This window comes from Alnus glutinosa, chromosome 3, assembly GCF_958979055.1.
Source record: "Alnus glutinosa chromosome 3, dhAlnGlut1.1, whole genome shotgun sequence".
NCBI classification, from domain to species: domain Eukaryota; kingdom Viridiplantae; phylum Streptophyta; class Magnoliopsida; order Fagales; family Betulaceae; genus Alnus; species Alnus glutinosa.
The window spans coordinates 22,890,284-22,895,999 of record NC_084888.1 but is presented as its reverse complement, the minus strand read 5'-3'; the positions used below and the strand labels follow the sequence as shown (position 1 = coordinate 22,895,999).

General features: G+C 39.8%; 1 non-coding gene across 1 annotated transcript; it reads right to left on the bottom strand.

The window, feature by feature from the left end:
• Positions 1 to 476: 476 nt before the first annotated feature.
• On the bottom strand, positions 477 to 583 carry LOC133865092 (small nucleolar RNA R71). Its single transcript, XR_009899624.1, has one exon. It is a non-coding gene; the product is annotated as a small nucleolar RNA R71 (small nucleolar RNA).
• Positions 584 to 5,716: the final 5,133 nt, after the last annotated feature.

Below are 5,716 nucleotides of genomic sequence, written 5' to 3'. Positions count from 1 at the left end.
CATACAATCCAAAGATTGAACGCTCTATTCGACAGCAAAAAGACACCTCAGAAGTAGAAATTCTATTCGAAGTTGAGGAAAAGATGGCAGAAGTACGTGAAGAAAATCCACCTGAGCGGAAGCCAATGAAGAGTTCTTTCATACCACAGAATCTAAATCAGCCCTCTTGCATTGCTTTCCAGCCGAATGTGCAAAGTAATTTCAATTTGTCTCCCCACCTACTCAGCATGGTTCCACACTACAGAGGCACACCTACGGAGGATCCTTATCTTCATATTCGAGACTTCTTTGATCTTTAAAAGACCCAAAACATCCATGGCTTAAACGCGGAAGGAATCAGGTTAATTCTTTTTCCGTTTTCCTTGAAAGATAATGCTAAGTTATGGTTGAATTCTTTGGCTGCAGGATCTATCCACAATTGGGAGGAGTTGGCCACAAAGTTCTTGAAAAAGTTCTTACTAGCCCAAAGGACTAGGCAATTGAGGAGGGAGATTCAATCCTTCCAACAAAAAGATGGAGACCTATTCTTTGAGGCGTGGGAGCACTTCAAGGAGCTACTTCTAAAATGCTCACATCACAATCTATCTCAAGACGATCAGGTACAAGCTTTCTATGAAGGTTTAAATGATTCTAACAAAAGTCTTGTAGATTCAGCTTGTGGAGGTGTACTAATGGAAAAGAATAGCAAGGAGGCAATAGAACTGTTTGAGACTTTAAGCGAAAACTCCCAACAATTCTCATCCCGAGGGAGGCAAGGAGTAAAAGGAAATGGTGTCTATGAAGTGAACATAAATGGCGAAGTTCAAAATCAAATAGCTACCATGGAAAGAAAGTTGGATATGCTAGTCAAAGCCATGACTACACACGGCATCTTGCCCATTCAACAGATTGCACAAATTGAGGTATGTGCCATATGTTCCCAGTTTGACCACACCATTGAGACTTGCCCCATGTCTTCATCTACAGATCAGGAGCAAGCAAATTATATGGGCTAGAATAATTACCCTCCAAAGAACAATCCATACTCCAACACTTACAATGCAGGATGGCGAAACCACCCTAATTTTTCATGTAGTAACAATCAGAATGTGCAGAATCCATAAGGGCAGCAAAGGAATTTCTAGCAAGGAAATAACTATCAAGCTCCACCACAAGTGGTCCAACCAAATCCAAAGCCAAAGAAGAATGACCTCAAAAGTGCTCTACTCCAATTTATGACTGCACAACAACAGAGCAACACTCAAACTAGTCAAGCTATTCAAAAATTGGAAACACAAGTGGGGCAGTTGGCCAAAGAGTTAAGCGAGAGAAAAAGGGGCGAATTCCCAGCCCAAACAATACCCAATCCAAGGGGCCACGAGCAACTCAAGGCTATAACAACTCTCAGAAGTGGGAAGACCATTGACAACAAGGTGGGGATAGAACTTGATGAGACAATACCGGCATCTCCAATTGAGGCCACAACATCCAAGGTAAGAGAAAAGGAGAAGGTGAATGCACCACCCTTCCCTCAAAGTTTAGTAAAGCCAAGAAAGAAAAGCAACTTATGGACATTTTTGAAACTTTGAGAAAAGTTGAAATAAACATTCCTTTATTATATGCAATTCAGCAAATCCCTTCTTATGCTAAATTTTTAAAGGATTGTTGCACTCATAAAAGGAAGTTTCAGGATCATGAAAAGGTTGCTTTAACAGAAGAGGTAAGTGTTGTATTATTGAGGAAGTTGCCACCAAAGCTGAAAGATCCAGGTAGTTTCACTATTCCTTGCAAGATTGGTGACCAACTTTTTGATCATGCACTGCTGGATTTGGGAGCAAGTATCAATCTGCTACCATACACTGTATATGAGACATTAGGTTTGGGGGAGCTCCAACCAACCTCAATCACCTTAAAATTGGCAGACATAAGCATTAAAAGACCGAGAGGTATCTTGGAAGATGTCTTTGTAAAGGTAGATTAATTTATTTTACCTGCTGATTTTATTGTGCTGGATATAGAAGAATCCCCTATGCCATTACCTTTACCTAGGGTGGACTATTGCCGACATCAAAGGTATAAGCCCTTCCAAATGCATGCACAAAATTCTCCTTGAAGATGAAGCAAGGCCAACTAGGGACACACAAAGAAGACTTAACCCTCACATGAAGCAAGTAGTCAGAGATGAAGTTCTCAAATTGCTAGATGTTGGCATTATCTATCCCATCTCTGACAGCAAATGGGTAAGTCCGGTTCAAGTGGTGCCAAAAAAGAGTGGAATTACAGTGGTGAAGAATGAAGAAAACGAGTTGGTACCTACAAGAATGACCACCAGATGGAGGGTATGTATTGACTACCGAAGGCTCAACAAGGAGACCCGAAAGGATCACTTTCCTCTACCTTTTATTGATCATATGCTAGAAAGGTTAGCTGGTCACAGCTACTATTGTTTCTTGGATGGGTATAGTGGGTACAGTCAGATTGCTATTGCTCCAGAGGATCAAGAAAAGACCACATTCACATGTCCTTTTGGCACGTTTGCCTACCGGAGGATGCCATTTGGATTATGAAATGCACCTGCTACATTTCAAAGATTCATGATGAGCATTTTTCAGATAGGTGGAAAATTTCATTAAGGTATTTATTGATGATTTTAGTGTGTTTGGCTCTAACTTTGATGAATGTCTCCATCATCTGTAGATTGTCCTAAAAAAGGTGTGAAGATTGCAATCTAGTGCTTAATTGGGAAAAGTGTCATTTCATGGTACAACAAGGCATCATGTTGGGTCATGGTATTTCTAGCAAAGATATTGAGGTTGATAAGGCAAAGATTGACATCATCTCCAAACTCCCTCCGCCTATAATGGTAAATGGTATAAGAAGCTTTCTGGGGCATGCCGGATTTTATAGAAGATTCATCAAGGATTTCTCAAAGATTTCTAGACCTCTCTCCGCATTGTTGGCCAAAGATGCAAAGTTTGTATGGACTGACGAGTGCATGGATGCTTTCAATTTATTGAAAAAACTACTCACATCTGCACCAATCATGATGGCACCAGATTGGAACCTACCGTTCGAACTTATGTGTGATGCCAGCAATTTTGCCTTGGGAGCTGTTTTAGGCCAGCGAGTTGATAAGGTACCTCATGCTATTTATTATGCTTCTAAAACCTTAAATGATGCTTAGCTAAATTATTCCAACATTGAAAAAGAGTTGTTAGCAGTCATCTTTGCATTGGAAAAGTTTAGATCATATTTGATTCGATCTAAAGTCATCATCTTCACTGATCATGCTGCTCTCAGATACTTGTTTGCAAAGAAGGATGCAAAACCTAGGTTGATTCGATGGGTCTTACTACTGCAAGAATTTGATCTAGAAATAAGGAATAAAAAAGGTAGTGAAAATATGGTTGTAGATCATTTGTCCAGGTTGCTTCATGAAGAAGAAGGGAGTGAGCTCCCCTTAGGCGAACAATTTCCGGACGAGCAATTATTTGCCATCAATGTCCACCCTCCTTGGTATGCAGACATTGTGAACTACATCACTACAAAGGTTTTTCCCCCAGGTATGTCTAGTCAAGCAAGGAAGAGATTAATATCTATATCTAGACAATACCATTGGGATGAACCTTATTTATTCAAATCCTGCCCTGATCAAATCATCCGGAGATGTGTACTCGAGGAAGAGCATACCAGCATTTTATAGCATTGCCATCAGCTTGCCTGTGGAAGACACTTCGGAGCAAAGAAGACAACACTAAAGGTATTACAAGCAGGTTTCTTTTGGCCTACTATATTTAAAGATGCTTTTGGGTTTTGCAGTGCTTGTGACAGATGCCAAAGAACAGGGAACATCTCTTCCCGAAATCAAATGCCATTACAGAATATTCAAGAGGTCGAACTCTTTGGCGTATGGGGTATTGATTTCATGGGCCTTTTCCCTAACTCCTTTGGATTTTTATATATTCTAATGGGGGTTGATTATGTGTCCAAATGGGTCGAGGTTGTCCCCTCTACAACTAATGATCATCGAGTTGTTGTGAAGCTCTTGCAAGAATATATTTTCACTCGATTTGGGACACCAAGAGCGATCATCAGTGATGGAGGAAGCCATTTTAACAATCAACCTTTTGCTTCTTTGCTAAAGAAGTACGAGATCACACATAAGGTAGGTACTCCATATCATCCCCAGGCCAACGGACAAGTGGAGATCAGCAATAGAGAAATCAAGAGCATCCTGGAGAAGACGGTGAACACTAATAGAAAGGATTGGTCTTTGCGCTTAAATGATGCACTATGGGCTTATCGGACTGCTTACAAGACCCCAATTGGTATGTCACCATATCAGTTAGTCTTCAGGAAGGCCTGCCATTTACCTGTGGAGCTAGAGCATCGAGCATACTGGGCCATAAAGCAACTCAATTTCAATATGAAGCAAGCAAGTGAAAAGCAGAAATTGCAGCTGGTTGAGCTTGAAGAATTCAGACATGATGCCTATGAAAATGCGAAGATCTACAAGGAACGGACTAAGGCATATCATGACAAGCAACTTGTCAGAAAAGAGTTTCATGTAGGCCAAAAGGTATTGCTATACAATTCTAGATTATGACTTTTTCCAAGTAAGCTTAAATCTCGGTGGTATGGTCCTTACACTGGTACTAAGGTTTTCTCTCATGAAGCACTAGAAGTTCATAACAAAGAAAAAAAATCATACTTTCATGGTGAATGGGCATAGAATGAAACCTTACTTTAAGATTGACTTTCGGCCTTAAAATAAAGATCTGGAATTACATCCAGTTCAGAACACTGCCTATCCTACGCTTGAGCGAAATTCAGACTAGGCTCCAGTGCATCTACCCCAGTCAGTGATACTGAGACCACATCTTGCACTGACACTGCCATATCCTTTACACTTTCTATTTGTTTTGATTTTGTTTTATTTATTTTTTATTTTTTTTCCTTTGTCTAGCTGAAGACGTTAAGCTTAGCGCTCATTGTAGGCAACCCATCTTGTCACAATTTTTTTCCCCTTCATAGTTTTGTTTTTCAGGAAAAGTGTGTCTGCATTCAAGTTTGGGGGTATGCTACGAGCCATACCTAGTCCAACCAATTTTCTCATCTCTCAGGGATCTTAGTGGATCTAAAACTTACTGATGAGTTAGATCTGAACAAGAACAGCCCAATAGTTCCAACACTGTGTCTGTTGCTAATATCCCTGAGTCTTCTGAGAATTCATCTGAAACAGATTCCTCTTTGGAATTTGAATCTAATGAAAATATATATAAACCTTTTTTGAAGCTTTCACTGAGTAACTGAACTTCTTGCCTCATTAAGCATTGAATGTTCACGACGAAAAGTGAGAAATTCTGATTGGTTAAAGTCATGACTAGTTTAGTTTTGTAGCCTTTTTTACTCGAGTTAGTAAGCTCTTAGGGGTGTTTCCACACTTAGTGCCTTAAAGCCATCTGGTTTAGGAGCATTAACCTGATACTCGTTACATGGGTCAATTAGAAAGCTTAAGAGAATTAAGCATTGCATAGTCTAACCAAAAAAAAAAAAAAGAATAAAGCTCTTGCTATTATGCTTTGATTATTCCATTTGATGGGGATCCCAGTGAATTTTGAGATATTGAGTCATTGCACATTGGAATTAATTTGAAGCCTCATGATTATGTGTTAGTTCATCTTATACTGAATTGAACTTGTGATGCCTCAGCTTCTCGTTTGTAAGTGGTTAGACT